Below are 19,255 nucleotides of genomic sequence, written 5' to 3'. Positions count from 1 at the left end.
TATAGGTTTACTGTTATTTGTGTATTGTAATAGTTAATATGACAATTATCTGATATCATTGGTGTGTTTATTAGAAATTGTATGTTTAGTGTAAGAGCATTGATAATAATTTTGTAAAAGCTATTGCGTGTGCATTCAAACTGTTGTTCATGCCTGCACTGGTTCAACATAATGGGTGCCACTTAGAGATGTTTAATTTATGCTGATGAACTGTGATGAACTGTTTAATTAGTGATAGTGAATATTATGGACTGTTACCTGCACTTGTTCAACATTGATGGATGCCACTTGAAAATGTTTAATTTCTGCTGATAAACTCTGACGAACTGTGTGATTTGTGACAGTGAATATTATGGACTGCTGTCTGCACCTGTTCAACATTGCTGTGTGCCATTGATGGAACTGCTTCTACTGAAATGATGTCACTTGTTGGTGTCTGCACCTGCTCAACATTGCTGGGTGCCACTGATGGAACTGCTACTACTGATGAGGTCACTTCTTGCTGTCTGCACCTGTTCAACATTGCTAGGTGCCACTGATGGAACTGCTTCTACTGACATAATGTCACTTGTTGGTGTCTGCACCTGCCCAACAATACTGGGTGCCACTGTTGGAACTGCTACTACTGAAGATGTCACTTTTTGGTGTCTGCACCTGCTCAAGATTGCTGGGTGCCACTGATGGAACTGTTTCTACTGACATAATGTCACTTGTTGGTATCTGCACCTGCTCAACATTACTAGGTGCCCCTGTTGGAACTGTTTCTACTGAAATGATGTTACTTCTTGCTGTTTGCACCTGTTTAACATTGCTGGGTGCCACTGATGGAACTGTTTCTACTGAAATAATGTCACTCGTTGGTGTCTGCACCTGTTGACCATTGTTGGGTGCTACTGCTGGAACTGTCAACTACTTGTTTATTGATATATTGACAAGATTTTATGTGAATATTTATATAAACTGATTTTTTGTGTATTTACTGTTTATGAAATGTTATGAGACTCTTACCTGTACATATTCGTCATTGCTGACGCTATTGATTGAATTGTTTAACCACATGATACTTGTGTAAACTATTATGTAAAATCACATGTATGAAAGCATTTGTATTCCCTACTGTATTATATATTATGTTATTGAACGGTCAGTGCAAAGCCAAAATTTATTTAGTGAAGTGATATTTACTTATTAATATTATCTTTTATTTTTGTCTGTATTTTTTTTGGACGAATTTGGAGGTATTTTCACCACCAATGCTGGCAAAAATACCATCAAATTCTGGCCCGTGGAGGAGGGGCATATGAAAGGTGGCTACACTGAGCCACCGCGCCAGAGATTGCGCCAAAGAGTATTATTCCGCTGCCTCCACTGGCAGTTCTTGTCGAGAAGTCGTAGTGGAGAGTGCTTTGAGAAGTAGCAGTAGGCAGTGCTTGTTGAGATGTGGCAGTAGCGAGTCGTAGTTGAGAAGTTACGGTAGTGAGTGCTTGTTCAGAACTTGTAGTATTGTTTTGATGGGCTAGACACCAGATGTTATTGGATTGGGGATGCTGTAATGATCAGAGTGTGCTTTTCGTCAATATATATATATAGAGGTAAAAAATTCCTTTTTTTAATTATTTCAATGTCTTAAACAATAACGCCTCTTGGTCACAGGATCAGTCAACAAAGCATCTGGCTCGTTTTCTTGTATTAGACTGTATTTCTGGTTTCTATGTGCAATTATAGTATTTCTGGTTTTTTTAATTACTTCAGTATAAATGGTGTTTAAAGTATCTGGTCTTGTTGAGAAGGAACCGTGCCAGATGAGTACGTTGAATCACACTTCCACACACAGAACAGTTACACTTGTGCTTTGTTGTTTCGTAGGTTTTATAGTTGCTGGGGACTTAATTAATTAATTGTGTTAATGGAAGTTTTCTTTCATTCTTTGTTGTTATTGTATGCAGTCAGATTGCGGAGTAATACTAGTCAGGGCCAACCGTTTACGAGACTGCGTAATCGTACAGTCAGCTACTAAAATTAAAAATTATTTGCATTTTATATAATTAGGCCCCCATGCACGGTGCAAAAAATACTTCGAAATGGCAAATGGTCAAAGGAGTCGTAACCCTGTTGCTCGGGCTCAACTAGTATAAATGGGAAAAAGAATCAACAACCTATTGCCAGCTCGGGTATGAGGAGGGGGAGGTTCCTATTCAATCAATAAAAAGTGTCTCCACAGTACAAAACTCCTTCGTTGACGGCAAAAGCTCCTTACATGGGTTACAATTGGGCTTAGAACTCCTGCAGCTTTCATCCTCCCCAACAATATCCGAATATCCTTACTAAATAACATGTTCCTTAAACTTCGCAGCATCAAGTGGCCAAGCACTACGAAATCGTGAAAGTAACAGAGTATGGGACAACAAATTTCATGAGCAAAAAAACCAAAGGTTCGTGCTCCTCGCGGCGAGTGTACAAAAGTAGGTCTTTGTGCGAGCTATACCCAGAGACCTTTTCCCCTTGTAATAACCTCAGTTTACTCCCAGCACTTCTAGGGTCCAGATCCTCCTTCCTCTTCATATTAGAAAAGAGTTCAGGGACCTCGGTCAACACCACTAGTGCCCAGTCCTCGGAAGAACTCGCTACTCATGCTCATCCTGGACCTCGCTCCGAACATGTGGGTTAAAATATCCGCCATCTGTTCATTGGGACGCATAGTATGCCAGACCTTAATCGCTCACTGCACTAATCGCACAGCCATCCAAGGACACGCCGGAAGCCATCGCAGGTCCTCGTTATCCGTTCCTAGAATTAACTCCCTGACCTGAGTATAAAACTTCAATTTCTCGAGGACAAAGTGGAGTGCTAATGCTTCCATTTAGAATCAGAATATTTTGTTTCAGGGGGTAACGGTTTCCTAGAAGCTTAAGCCTTGGGATGCCGCTGCCCGTTTTGTTCTTGCAGGAGAACGGCCGATATTCCACGAGTAGAAGCATCCGTTTTGACAGCAAGAGCGCTCGAAATTGGGAATGACCTAAACGCGGGGATAACTAAGGCCTCTTTAATTGCTCAAAGTATGCCTGATGACTCTTGTTCCAGTGGAAAATAACATTTTTAATACGAATGTCATTAAGGGCCGAGCTAACTAAGCGTAATTTGGAAACAAATTACGAAAAAAATTACCATGCCAGTAAACCTAGCCACAGCCTTCTCATTCCGGGGCGCAGGGAACCTACGCAGATCCCTAGTGCGATCTTGATCAATCCGAATACAATCGGCAGAAATTAAATGCTGCAAAAGGGATACCTGCCGACGCGCCGACCTTGGTGGTTTGACTATCAACCCTGCCTCCCTAACACACTTCAAGTGTTTCAAATGATCAACGAAGGTGGTGTTATAAACGATCACATCGTCGAGATAGTTACACACACATTTAAACTTCAGATCATCCAGGGCACAATCTAAAAGGGGGCACAAAACAGCAGCACCAGTGGACAATCCCAAAAGGACCCTGTTAAACTAACATAAATTCCAGTCAGCACAGAACGCGGTTATAAGATTAGAAACCTCGAGTAAATGGATTTTATAACACGGCTGATTAAGATCAAGAACCATAAGAAACTAGGCCCGTGCGAACAAGGTAAAATAATTATGAAAATCAGGCATAGGTACAAATTTAAAACAATCTTTTGGTGAACTGATCTGTAGTCGGCCAACGGACGGAACTTGGCACTCCTGGCTTTCAGTACTAGAAATATTGGAGATGAATATGGCGGTGTAGACGGTCTGATCACACCATCATGTAATATCTCAAGTATCAAAGAATGTAAGTTCGTCATTTTCCGAGGGGATACCCATATGGAGCTTGCCGAACTAGCACATCATCAGTAAGGATGCTCTTATATTTAATCTTATTCGTTATGCCCATTTTGTCAGTTAAGATATGGGAAACGCCTAAGAAGCTACAACGACTGATGGACCCCGTTCGGGCTCAATTGTCTGACCTCAAATTTTCTAGAGGAACACAACACACAATAAATTCCAAAGAACTATGATGGAAAACAGAAATAAATCAAGTGAACTACTCTCTCCCGATATTCCGACATTAAACCATTATTGTGGGTTCTTGACCACCAGCAAATTGATCGACCATGAAAAGTTACCAATGTTTAACTCCGCTTGCAATTCCCCAACAAGAGGCAACACCTATGAATTAACCGCCTAGCGCTGCCCCATGTTAAGGAATCACCTAGGTATTTTTTAGAATCCACAAGGACGTGCTGACAATGACGGTCCATACCACCATGCTGTTAACCTGCGGAACCTAACCTCTCAATAGCGGGAACCAATACGACCATTTCAATGAAAGTGAAAGACCTTTAGCGAAGATAATATGCGAGCTATCAGCCTATTTGATGCCTTAAAACACATTATCAGTATTTTGGGTTTTAGTAACTTGAAACTCCAAGGCTGGGACTGCGGTCAGAATTTGCTCCACATACATAGCCGAGGGCGCTGTTTCCTCATTCTAAGGCCCTAACTGCCAGTTATTGTATGGCCGTTTGGTGCTGCTTGTTTAAACAGTGTAATATGTTTCTGAGCTTGGCCAAGTGTTTTAAATTAGTATGGGTAGATACTGGTGTTGTAAACTGCTTGTTCATTTGGTTTAGCACTTTATTTAATGTGTCAGCTCTCCCCAAGCCCCATTTGTTTATGTCGACCGTTGTAACAGTACTGACTTTGGGCTTTGTTTGGCCACATTTGACAGTATTTCGTAGTCGCGTTGCCTAGATTCCAACATACTGTTTTTAGTTATTCCTTATTTGGTCAGGCCGTCACCCTGTTTGGTTCTATTCATTGTGTTTGGTGTTACCAGTTAAATCTTGTAAGAGGAAAAGCACTTAATTTGCATTGCGTGGCTTAAACCTCGTGCTTAAGGGGCTTAACTCAGCCGAACCTTCTGGCCGCTTGTTGCTGGCTGTAACTGGTCTTGCGTTAGGTAGGTAGAGTTCCTCGATGCCGAAAAAAATGTAAAAATGTGGATGAGTGGAAGGGTGAAGGGGGCGGGGGGGGGGGGGGGGAGGAAAGGCCGCAGCACCAGATATTAAATTTATTTTCCACCCATTTAATTCGAAAATGTGCTACTCCCCTTGAATTTGTTTCTCCTTGGAGGTATACAGGCAACGTCTAGTCGTGACAATTCATGCTTGCTATTTTATTTCAAATTCTAAAATTCAGGTCGTTGCGCCTTAGTTGTTTATATGTTGAGTCAGCTCACCGGGATGATTCTCTAACGTTCTTGGCAAAGATTATGGAAAACTTTATTTGACTTATTTGGACGCGTTACAGTTCTTTCAAGCTATGACATTCGTTCAAATTATGTGGTCTTTGGTTTAAATCACAACCGAATTTCGTCGTAATTTGAAATTAAGAATTTCCAAATTTATGAGTATGCCAGTATAGAGTCATCATTTGATAAAACGCCGTGTTTCATTTTATAATAGTTGCTGGTATCCAAACAGTTATTCCCTTTGTCTACAAAAATTGTTGGGGATTTAACTGGTCATAAAATTTTGATTGCACTTGCTGTTTAATGTATTGGTTGCTGATATCAGAAATTGTTTAACGTAGTATAGATACTTTCTTCAATGGCAATAAAGTTTGTCAAATGGTGAATGATGTGCACTTTCAACATTGAACCACCCCTTATACGTGTTTGAATTTTTTTAAAGCTGCAATGTGAAAGGTCAAATTTCTCCTCCACTGAGGACAGCAAACTCATCAACTAATTTTGTCACTGACATCCTCAAATCTAATTTCACTCCTGAACGCTTCATTATGCACTTTACAATCTATCAAATTCTCTCATTCTTAACGTTCTCTCTTGACTCATAATAGCGTATTGCAATTTACTTGTGTTTCCCAAAAGTTCATACGTACTCTTATGAGGGTATCATACGTGTTGCATCAACAAATCCCACGAAAAGGTTGAATTGTTCTCAAACCTTACCTTTGTTATCAGTCGCAACTTTAGAACCGTTGGTGCATACCTTTATCGTTCCTCACTACCTTTCGGAAGTTCGCCATCTATAGTTTCTCAGTCTTATTTTCATCGTTCTGTTTATCTCTACAGATAGCTTGAATGCATGAGCTGTTAAGGTAAATCTCAGATAGTTCTCGAAGCTGTCTGCCTTCCAGTCTAAGGGGAGGAGTGGATTACAGTCTTCAGAAACTTCTAGGGGCATTCGGAAGTCTCATAGCTTCTACACACGTTTCATTACCATTCGAGCCAATAATTTTAGAAATTTCTCAAGAATGTTACCTATTACTGTTGCTTTATTGGTTCGCAAGTATTCCAGAGCTTTTTCATACTCTAATAATGAATGTGTCTTCCAAACTGACACAGGTTTTTTCCTCTCTCAGATAAAGAAATCGTGTCTCCACCGTGCCGAGGGATGGAGGGGGGGTGAGGAGGGGAGGAGAAGAAGAAGAACACACTCTTCAACAATTCTGCAGACCTCCAGATCAAATAACGCAATCACAATGTGTAGCATCAGTGGGCTGCCAAAGGTCTGATTAGCGTTTAACGTTACGTTGATGACGAGGTCAACGAAGATGGAGCGCAAACACGAGTTGGGGAAAGAAAGGTAAGTATTTCATTTCCATACATTGAAAGGAACCATCAGACATCTATATCTGCATGAGTGCTCATACAGGCACGGCATCCTACGGTGGGTGGCGGAGTGAATTCTGTGTACCACTGATATTGTCTCCCTTTCGTGTCTCAGTCGCGTACTTCGCGAACGAAAAACAATTCTTGATTAGCTTCCGCGTAAGCTCAAATGTCTCTAATTTTACCTTTATTCTCTTTTTAGAGATATATTTTGGAGTGAGCAATACGATACATGACTCTCCTAGGAACGTACTTTCTCGGGGTTTTAACAGTAAATCGCATCCCTTTAAGCGTCTGCCACTGAAATTGGATAAGAATCATCTCAGTGCTTTTGCACTTGCTAAATTAACCTGTGACTTACATGAGTCTCTAAATCCTGTGTCAGTACTGTCTCGTAGTGATTTCAGACTGACCCGAAACTCTATAGTACTGGTTGAAAGAAGATGTTTTATGGTATCACCTTCGTCGGTAATCTACGCGACCAGAGAATTTTTGTAATGTTTATTTTTGTCTCGTCGTTTCAATTTAAATTATTTCCTGCGCGTACTCAGATATATTTGATAAATGTTACTGTTTGCAGTCGTTGTTCGACAGCTGTGTATTCTTACATTCCGCGCTTTTATAAGCAATATATTACGGTTTACGTTGAGGGCAAATTGATAATCCACGCCCCAAGCACTAATTCACTTTATAATTTGTAATTCTCTAGCCTTTCGACTTGAACAGTGCATTCTACGAAAATCATCCGGTAGGTTACGTATCTCCAATTACACTGCCTTTAGGTACACCCAAGTTAGTTTTACGTCTGAAGTTTTCTCTCTCTAAAGAATGACATGGTGTGCTCTATGTGTTTATTTGTTAGAAACTTTTAAATTCAGTGACATAGCTGGGCATACATTCGTATTTTGTTCATTAGGCTATAGGGTGCACCTGTATTTAACGCTGTCCAGCATACGCCTTATGCTCGTTACGTTAATCACGGAAAACCTAACTTTTCTTGAATGAAAGCAAGCTCAAACTGACGACCTCCCAGAAACAAGTCCAACGTGTTTCCTCAGCGCCATCTCACCCCATGAAATTTTATTTCCATCCTATACAGTACCTCGCAGAAAATCCTTTAATATTACTGATTAAAAGCAAATATTCCTCAATATTACAGAATTGTACACAGCTTTTAGAGTTTAATTATATGTCTGTCTACGATAGTGAGCCAAACATTATGAGCACTGGTGAACGCATTAACGAAAATCATCTGAGATGGCGTTGAGGACATGTGACATGCCAAGGGAAGTATATGGAGTATCGCAGAATTGTTGCGCCAGACTACGTGTGGTTACAGAGCTTGTCTTGAGAAACAAATCGAATATGAAAATCCCTGTCCACAAACGTCATCCACTGACGCTACAGAGCGTTGATGTTGTCGGCACTGGAGCCAGCCCTCGCAGATATACAGCAACGTGACTTTGTACGCTGCCGGACCGTAAGCGGAACGTCTAGTAATATCGTTTGTTATCCAGTGATCACGCCTAATTGGCACGATCGTAAGCGTAGAAGATGGAGCTACTTCTTCTGTAAAATGTCCTTGCCTTCTACGAATACTCTGTTGACCTGACAGATGAAGGTTTCGGACACGGGTTTCTCTTGGTATCTTCAATGTTTTTCGATATACAAGAGAAATTCTACTGTAGACGGAAATTCTTGTCCGAAACCGTTATCAACCGAGACAACGCAGCAGAGCATTCATAGGAGGCAAGACAATACTGCGCAGAAGTTTGCTCCACCTTCTCCACTGGCGATCGTGGCAATCTGTAGTGATTATCGAATAACATCTTTGCAGGACGTTGCAAATGCTATCAGTCAGCGTACAAAGTCAAGTTCACTGCCAAAGGTATGAGCCAGAGGCAGGTGCCGACGCCTTGACGCCCTGCAGCATCTTTGCTGACGTATCCGGTCACGGGTTCCTCTCCTCGTTCGTCGCTACACCGATTTTTTTTTTATGAATCATCCGTCGTCTGACTGGTTTGATGCGGAAAGCCACGATTACCTCTCCTATGCCAACTTCTACATATCAGAGTAGCACTTGCAACCTACGTCCTCAGTTGTCTGCTGGATGTGTTCCAATCTCTACCTCGCTCTACAGCATTTGTCTTCCACAGCTCCCTCTAGTACCATCGAAGTCACTCCCTGATGTTTTAACAGAGGTCCTATCATCCTTTTCCTTCTCCTTGTCAGTGTTTCACAAGTATTCCTTTCCTCTCCGTTTCTGCGCAGAACTTTCTCATCCCTTACCATAGCAGTGCACCTAATCTTCAACATTAGTCAGTAACACAACATCTTAAATACTTCTGTTCCAGCTTGCCCACAGTCCACGTTTCAGTACCACACAATGCTATGCTCAAAATTTTCATTCTCAGAAATTTCTTCCTCAAATTAAGGCCTATGTTTAATACTAGTAGACTTCTCTTGGCCAGGAATATCTTTTTGCAAGTGCTAGTCTGCTTTTGATGCCCTGCTTGTTCCGTCCGTCATTGATTATTTTACTGCCATGGTAGCAGATTTCCTTAACTTCATCTACTTCGTGGCCATCAATTCCGATGTTAAATTTCTCGTTGATATTATTTCTGCTACCTCCTATTATTTTCCTGTTTCTTCATTTTACTCTCAATCAGTATTCCGTACTTATTAGACTGTTCATTCCATTCATCAGATCATGTAATTCCTCTTCACTTACACTCAGAAGAGCAAAGTCATCAGCGAATCGAGTCATTGATATCCTTCCACCTTGAATTTTAACTCCGTTCCTGAACCTATCCTTTATTTCCTACATTGCTTCATCCATGTACGGATTCAACATCCCTGATTTTTAAACGGTTTAATTCAAGCATTTTGTTCTTGTTCGTCACTCCTATTGTTATTTCTTGGCTCTTGTACATATAGTATATGACCCCTCTCTCCCTATAGCTTACCTTCGTTTTTCTCAAAATTAGGAACACCTTGCATCATTTTACGTTGTGGAACATTTTTTCAGATCGACAGTTCCTATGAATTTGTCTTCATTTTTCTTCAATTTTGCTTCCAGTTTCCACCACAACGTCAGACTTGCCTGTCTGGTGCCTTTAGCTTCCTAAAACTAGAATGATCGTGGTATACTACATCCTCAATTTTCTTTTCCACTCTTCTGTTTACTATTCTTGTCAGCAACTTGGATTCATGAGCTGCAAGTTGGTTGTGCTATAGTTCTTGCACTTTTCAACTCTTGCGGTCTTCGGGAGTGTGTGGATGATTATTTTCCGAAAGTCAGATAGTATGTCGCCAGACTTACCACACTTATACATTCTACACGCCAACGTGAATAGTCATGTCGTTGCCACTTCTCCCAATAATTTTAGAAATTCTGATGGAATGTTATCTATCCCTTGTGCCTTATTTAAAGCCTCCAAAGCTTTCTTATACTCTGATTCTAATGTTGCAAGCCCGACAGAGACCGTCAATGTACTCTGTCCACCTAAGCACTCCCTCCTCTACATTTTACACTGTATTCCCCGTTGCACTCTTAATGTCAATACTTTTGCTTTTAATTTCATCGAAGGTTACTTTGATATGCTGTGTCAGTCTTTCTGATGAGCATTTCTCTTTCGAATTAATTTTCCATGCGGTCGTTTCGTCTTAGCTTCCTCAGCAAATTGTAGTTCTGTATTTCTGAATCTCCCTGAACGTGATCGTACTTACTTTTTTCGTCCATTAACTGTAGTATTACTTCTGTTACGCATGATTCCTTTGCAGTTACCTTCTCTGTACCTATTTTTTTCTTTCCAAATTGTGTGATTGACCTTTTCAGAGATGTCCATTCCTCCAACTGTACTGCCTACCGAGGTATTCCTTACTGCTGTATATGCAGACTTAATGCACTTCACTCTTATATCGTCATTCCGTAGTACTTACGTAACCCACATCTTTTAGTACTGATTCATCCTGACTAACCACTTCAGCCTAATCGTCATCACTTCTAAATTGTCAGCCGAGTCTATATCTGCTTCAGGGAATGCCTTGAAATCAAGTATTTGATTTCGGAATCCCTGTCTGACCACTATGAAAAGTAACCCGGCGTTTTCCAACTATACTTGCTCCTCGTGTGGTTCTTGAACAGAGTACTCGCTATTATTCGCTGAAATCTATTACAGGACTCAATTATTCTTTCTCCTGTCTCGTTCCTTGTCCCAAGCCCATATTCTCCTGTAACCTTTTCTTCGACTCCTTCTCCTACATCAGCATTCCAGTTCCCCGCAAGTAATACATTTTTATGTCTCATGACATACAGTATTACCCTTTGAATCTCCACATACACTATCTCTTCATCTACAGCTTGCGACGTCAGCATGCATACTCGAACTATTGTTGTCGGCTTTGGTTTGGTGTGGATTCTCACAAGAGCAACCCTACTACTGAGCTGTTCACAGTAACAATACTCTGTCGTACTTTCCAATTCCTATTCCCGTTATACTATTGCTGCTATTGATATTACCCTACACTTATCTGAGCAGAAGTCCTTGTCGTCTCTTCATTTCACTTCACTGACCCCTACTATAGATATAGTCTTTACACTTCTCTTTTCAGATTTTAATGCTTCCCTACGACGTTCAAGCTTGTGACATTCCACGACCCAGTTCGTAGAACGTTATCCTTTCGTTGGTTATTCAGTATTTTCTCAATGTCACTTCCCCTTTGACAGTTCTCTCTCGCAGATCGGAATAGGTGACTATTCTGGAATCTTTTTCTAGTGGAGAGATCATCAAGACACTTTATCGCTACAGTCCAGATGTCCTGTGGATAGACATCATGTGTCTTCAATGAAGTGGTTTCCATTGCCGTCAGCATCCTCATGCCCTTGATCATTGCTGATTCTTCCGCCTTTAGCGGTATTTTCCTACCCCGAGGAAAGAGAGTACCATGAAGCTCTATCCACTCCTCCGATTCTTTGACAAGGCCGTTGGCTGAATAGGGCCACCAATGGTGATTGTTAATCAAAATTTAAGCACTGGCGGGTTTAGATCCGGGGACTGATAAGTTTTCGTTTATTGATCAAAGACACTATCCCGAATTTTTTGTTGATCTCATTTTGTTCTTTATTGTTCGTTGCATTTTTTCGGGACGGACGTCCTTTAAGAGCCGTTCAAGTTACTCGTTGACCCATTGAATCAGTTTTTTATTACAGAGGGCAGCTATCCCTCTGAGCGAACACGCTGAGCTACCACGCTGGTGATCCCTAGACCGCTGGTGGAATTCTACAACTTGTCACTGTTTTATGGAACACTTCTGGCACACTCTGCACAAGCGAAGCAGATGCGATTGAGGAGTAATTCTAGCCATAAGACGTGCCACACCTAGGGATATCCACTGCCATTAGTGACTTTGACCAAGGGCAGATGTTTGTGGCCGGTTGCCTGGGAACAAAAAGTCACAGAAGCGGCAAAGCCGCTGATCATGTGCTAGTATTGTGGATATCCAAGCGAAGTGGTTGAAGGACGGTTAGGTCACGAGTGGGAGAGAAGGTGTTGGATGTCCACAAACACTACATAACGTGGCTGCAAGACGCCTGCCAGCTCTGAAAGGCAGAACAGGCTGCGATCTTCGTAGTTCTGAGAATGGAATGCAATGACCCTTCAGGAATAATTGTTTTATAAACACCTTCCGGTTCCCGTCGTAGAACATAGGCTCCGCAGCTAGCGATTCCTGCTTGTCCCCATGTTGACCCAGGGACATCGTCAGTTACGATTACTGTGGGGCATGGGATTATCGCTATTGGACCGTGAATCAATAGAAAAGTCTCGCCCGTTCTTTTCTTGTTGAATCTGGTTGGCGACTAAGTCGGGATACCTCATAATCCTGGCGAACGGCTACTCGAAACATACTGTGCAAGGGACGCACTTCGGTGGGTGCTGTATTATTCATTGAGGAAACTTGTTCTTCCATGGGACTCATGGTATCAATCGAAGGCGCTATAATGGTTGTGAACTACGTGAAAATTATCGTGCTCCACCTTCATCCTTTCGTGCCTGATGTCTTCCTCGATGCAGGCTAACTGTCCGTTTCAAAGGGCCAGAATTGTTGTACAACAGTTTAAGTACGCGACAATGAAATAAAGCTGTCTTGTCCACCAAATTCGTCTTATCTGAAGCCAATGGATCACACCTGGAATGCTGTCGGACGCCGGCTTTACGTCCACAAACCTCCGTCACGTAATTAATAGGAACTGTGGGGTCTGCACGTGGACATCTGGTGCCATATACTTCCGAAAATCTGCGAAGAGACTTGTCGAGGCAGTACTGTGTCCATGTATTCCATTGTAATTCGGGTTCTAAGTTTGCAAGCCTGTAGAGCTACAGAAGCTATCAAATACATGGAAATTACCTACAGCGGGGTCGATTCGTCCTGAAGATCTGAGTTCATTCATAGAAACGAAGAGCAGAAGGAAGACCGCTTGAAACATGATGCCTCTGGATTATTGCAACCAGGATTCTGTATAAATGGCTTACTAATAGGAAACTATGACACTGTTCCGGGATGTCTTTAAATACAGTAACTGCACTTCTGTGAGACTCATTCGGAAAATAAAATACCTTTCTCCGTTCTGTACCGTGATTTAACTGTCTGGGAGAAGAAATAGATTGCAGCAGAGGCACGCACTACAGACGTGATTTAAAAGTTTGTTGGGCTGGAATTGAGTTCCTCCCGTGAAATAAAACCTCTTTAGATTGCCCGTAATAGTGGTGTGAGAGGAGACTCGCGGTCGATCCTGTTGTACAGCCGCTGAAAAAGCGCTCCTGTCTTCCTGTTAACCGACGGCTCTGTTTCCTTCCGTTTCGTTTTTCTTCTTTCTTTAGCAGATGCTATCTTCGTAGCAACACAAAAATGAGACAACAAAGAAAACAAACATCAGGTTCTACCGTATCGATTGGAGCACTTAATGAATGCCTGGTGAATCTACGGAGTATGCTTTGACAATAATAATGTTACACATGATCGGTTTAACATTGGAGGGAATTTCAGTAACACCATAGAGCCAGGTAAATGATATAAACTTGCAGAACATGGATATCGGGTATAATTTGCAAATAATGAGTCACATAGTGACACAACGCAAAGCTGAATTCTCAATTTGGCCCATTGTATCATGTAATTGTCGCGCATGACAGTTTGATAACGGCTATTTGTGCTCATAAAGAGACTACTGTACCGACTGTAAACTTTTGAATGAACTTATGGGTGTTACCTGAATGTCCACCACGTTTAGTAAGCTGTAACCATATGCCACAATGATTTAATCAAAGTCATCCTTCAGGAACGTCTTACTTGATCACCTACACCGCCGTGAACAGTCTCAGCAGCTAACAATTGGACGTACTATCAACGAAATAAACAGCTGGAATGGTGTTATACGAGTACATTGACGTGAGAGGTTTCATGGAATACCTCCTAATATCGTGTCGGACCTACTTTTGCCCAGGGTGGTGCAGAACCAGACAGGCATGAACCCAACAAGTCGATGGCAGTCCACTGCAGAAATACTGAGTCACGCCGCCTTTACAGCCCTTCTTAATTCCAAATGTGCTGTCGCAGTATTTTGTGCACGAACTGACCTCTAGATTATTTCCCATAAGCGTTCTGTAACACTCATTTCGAGGGATGTGGGTGCCCAAATCATTCTCTCGAATTATCAAGACTGTTCTTCAGAACAATCGTGAACAACTGTGGTCCGGTGACATGCGCATGGTCATCCAGAAAAATTCCATCGTTAATTGGGAACATGAAGTTTATGAATGGCTGCAAATGGTCTCCAACAGCCGAACATAACCATATCCAGTCCATGATCAGTTCATTCCACCTAAACACACCCCCCACAATTACGGAGCTAGCACAAGCTTTCACAGAGCCTCGTAGACAACTTCGGTCCATGGCTTAGTGGGGTCTACGCCACACTCGAATCCTACCATTAGCTCTTAACAGCAGAAATCGCGACTCATCTGACCAGTCCACGGTTTTCCAGTTGTCTAGGGTCCAACCAATATGGTCACGAGCCCAGGAAAGGCGCCGCAGGCGATGTCGTGTTCGTTAGAAATAAATTCGCGTTGGTCGACTGCTTCCATATCACATTAACGCAAGATTTCGGCTCATTGTCCTAACGGATGCGTTCATCGTAAGTCTCACATTGATTTCTACGGTTATTTCACGCAGTGTTGCTTGTCTGTTAGCACTGACAACTCTATGCTAACGATAATGCTCTCGGTCGTTGAGTGAAGGCCATTCGCCACTGCGTTCTCCTCGGAATGGAGGTAACTTTGGTATTCTCGGCGCACTATTGACACTGTGGATGTCGGAATATTGACTTCCCTACCGATTTCCGAAATGGAACGTCCCACGCCTCTAGCTGTAACTACCGTTGATACCAACTGTGCGCCCATAATCACTTCGGATATCATTCATATGAATCAGATGAGTACAAATGATGATTCCATAAGTGTACTGCCCCTTTTTACTGTGTGTAAGAGATACTTCCGCCGTCTGAATATCAGCATATCACCATCCCATGACTTTTGTTACCGCAGTCTCTCGCTCTCTTACGGCTCTCACATTTCATTTTTTCGGGGTTTCGTAGGTCAATATGGTATTCTTCTACATCGACCTCTAGATATGCCTTTATAGTCCGTAAGCCGTTGAACTGTGCATGGTGGGGCGCATGAGAGCTGCTTTTCATTTTGTCCAAACATTCCGGCAATCTCTTATCATTTTCTAAATACGATAATTTTCTACACATAATGGCATCAACATTAATTCAGTCTGATACATTGTTGACGTATATTGAAAACAGTAGCTGTCCTATTACGATCCCTGAGCCGCAAACTATGTTACTTTATTCAATGAAGTTTTTCTGGGTTTGTGACCGCATTGTCAATATATATAAAACTACCGACATTTCGGTCCCTGTTGCAAGCGACCTTAGTCAGGGAAGGAAGGTCGCTTGCAACAGGGACCGAAATGTCAGTAGTTTTATATATATTGACAATGCGATCACAAACCCGGAAAAATTTTATTCAATGTGACAGTGGTCGCGGAAGCCTACTTTTATGTATTACTTTAGTTTCTGCAGAGCATTTGTCTCCAGTGAAATATACCAGGTTCCATTAACGAAATATTTTTGGAGTCACTCTTGTACTTGCGAAAATTCTCCGTGTGATCTGTTTGCAAGATGGCGTGTGCGGAAAAAGTAATTTGTGTGTTCACACTGGTAGTTTCTCCCGAATCCGAGAAGATTTTTTGAAAGCGACTTTTTTTCTTCCTGGGACGTTATAATGTTTAATCTTAGAAAATGCTCTAATATCTTGCAACAGATGGACGTCAGCAATGTCGGTCTGCAGTTACATGCGTGTTGTCGAGAAATAATCCAGTGGCATGTCTGTCAAGGATCTAGCAGGAAATGGGTCAAGTCCTCTTGTCTTGTTCGCTTTGTGACGGTTGTTTCTGAATAGTAGGCGTGCTGCTGACGGTATCTTCTATTTACGAGTTTGTGAGGCGGTCAGGTCTAGCTATGGTAGTATCCTTTTGTGGGAACGCACGAGAAGCGTCCAATCACTACACTATTACCCACTGTTTTGTCGACAAAACCCTGTTCTTCAACATGATCTCCATTCAATGCAACCTGAGCCACCCTACTGTGGGGCCCTGTACGCCAGAATTGAACCACTCTACTGGTCGACGTCAGAGCCAAAGTCTTGTTGGACCAATAACCTTCCCATCATCCGCTTACCACGGAGTGCATCCTATTCAGCTAAACAGATCGAAGTAAGAAGTTGCCAGATCTTGGTTGTAGGGTGGATGAGAAAAAGCAGTCCGATGAAGATTTGTTAACTCCTGTCCATCCGCAGAACTTTTGAGGTCGTCCGTTGTCCTGAAGAATGAGAAGATTGTTTGCATTTTTTCGCGACGAATATGTTTCTTTAATTTCCTGAAGATAACGCAATACAATTAAGAGCTGATCGTCGTACCATGACGGAGGACATAAGACAAAACAGCTCCTTCAGGGTCCCAGAATATCGCCATGACTTTACCAGCTGAGGGGGCGCCATTGAACGTTTCCTTCGGAGGAGAGGCAGTGTGGCACCATTCGATTGAGAGACATTTTGTTTCCCGTTCTAAGTGATGAATCCATGTTTCACTGCCTGTTATGCTGGAACATAAATTATCGTGGCTAGCCTCGTAATGCGCAACCAAATCCGAGCATATGGGTTTTTGTTGTTCTTTATGGTCTTCTCATAGGTCTGGAGGAACCCAGCGTGCACACATTTCGGAGTAACTCAACTGATGGACGCGTGTTTCAGCATTACGGACAGGGCTAAACAGTTATGCTGCAAGGTGTTTGTGATCCGTCGATAACCTCGAATGTTCTTACGTTCCTGCATTTCAGGATTCACAGCAGTGTACGTCCGTCCTCGGGAGATCGGACAGATTTGCGGTACCTTGTTGCAATGATGAGAGACACCTAGGACGACGACTCACCGTGCATTTGTTCACAGTAAATAGTCTGCTAGCACGTATGAATATCTGCGACGCTCTGGTTTTCAGCCAAAAGAAACGCAATGACAGCTCTCTGTTAGGAACGTATCTTCATTACGGATGCCATTTTGAAGGTCACATATAGTGCAACCACCTATTGAAACTTCACGAAACTGTAGGGGCTGAAACGGGACTATTCCATGATGTCCCACAACAAATTACTCATATTTTAACCGATATTGGCCGAAAGAAAATGTTTCATTATTTATTTAACGCCAATAGCATTTTAAGGAATATGTTATTAAACTTGGAGAGACTGAAAAAGTCAACCGACTACTTACAGATATAGTTTGATTGGAATCCCTGACCTAGGTTTCGATAATTACAACGTTATCTTTCTAATTCTAAAGGTGGGAGGGGTAAAATACAAGAGCGAAAGGCTATTTACAATTTGTACAGAAACCAGATGGCAGTTATAAGAGTCGAGGGGCATGAAAGGGAAGCAGTGGTTGGGAAGGGAAGGAGACAGGGTTGTAGCCTCTCCCTGGTGTTATTCAATCTGTATATTGAGCAAGCAGTAACGGAAACAAAAGAAAAATTCGGAGTAGGTATTAAAATCCATGGAGATGAAATAAAAACTTTAAGGTTTGCCGACATTGTAATTCTGTCAGAGACAGCAAAGAACTTGAAAGAGAAATTAAACGGAATGGACAGTGCCTTGAAAGGAGGTTATAAGATGAACATCAACAAAAGCAAAACGAGGATAATGGAATGTAGTCGAATTAAGTCGGGTGATGCTGAGGGAATGAGATTAGGAAATGAGACATTTAAAGTAGTAAAGGAGTTTTGCTATTTGGGTAGCAAAATGTCTGATGATGGTCAAAGTAGAGAGGATATAAATTGTAGACTGGCAATGGCCAGGAAAGCGTTTCTGAAGAAGAGAAATTTGTTAACATCGAGTATAGATTTCAGTGTCAGGAAGTCTTTTCTGAATGTGTTTGTGTAGAGTGTAGCCATGTATGGAAGTGAAATGTAGACGATAAATATTTTGGACAAGATGAGAATAGAAGCTTTCGAAATATGGAGGAGTTTGTGGCAGAACTTGACTAGAAGAAGGGATCGGTTGGTAGGACATGTTCTGAGGCGTCAGGGGGCCACCAATTTAGTATTTTAGGGCAGCGTGTAGGGTAAAAATCGTAAAGGGAGACCAAGAGATGAATATACTAAGCAGATTCAGAAGGCCGTAGGTTGCAGTAGGTACTGGGAGATGAAGAAGCTTGCACAGTATAGAGTAGCATGGAGAGCTGCATCAAACCAATCTCAGGACTGAAGACCACAACAACAACAACAACAACAACAACATTATCTTCTTCAGAAGGTGAAATGGACTGTAAAATATATTAGTGTTTACAAATGTATTTAAACAATCCAAAGAAATGGCAACTATGGATGAAATGTTGTAAGATAAATATACTCACTTCTTGCATCAGAAGTTGATGAGGTACGCCGGCCGTTGTGACCGAGAGGTTCTATACGCTTCAGTCCAGAACCACGCGGGTGCTACTGTCACAAGTTCGAATCCGGCCTCGGGCATGTATGTGTGTGATGTCCTTAGATTAGTTAGGTTTACGTAGTTCTAAGCCTAGGGGACTGCTGACCTCAGATGTTAAGTCCCATAGCCCTTAGACGTTTTGAACCATCTGATAAAGTACAATAAATTAAGTCAAATTGCACTTGTCGTATAAGACTTTCATCTTTAGAACAAATAATCACAAGCCTTAGCTTGACACTGTAGAACCGTAGCGTATCAGGAGAGGAGATTAAATGACAAGTGAAGTAGCTCATCGACATTTGTTGAACTTAAGGTTTACTTATACGACGTGTGATCCTAAAGTAACCGGAATTTTGGTTTTTCTGAAGGTCTCTTTATTTGTTCATTGACATCAATAATGTCTCCTTCGAAGTAATCCCCCTCAGTCATAATGCAATTGCGCCAGCGCTTTTTCCAGTACTGGGAGCAGCTCTCGAACGCGCTTTTCGTTATGGTGTTTA

Source organism: Schistocerca piceifrons, chromosome 7 (assembly GCF_021461385.2).
Source record: "Schistocerca piceifrons isolate TAMUIC-IGC-003096 chromosome 7, iqSchPice1.1, whole genome shotgun sequence".
Classification (NCBI taxonomy): domain Eukaryota; kingdom Metazoa; phylum Arthropoda; class Insecta; order Orthoptera; family Acrididae; genus Schistocerca; species Schistocerca piceifrons.
This window is presented reverse-complemented; position numbering follows the sequence as displayed.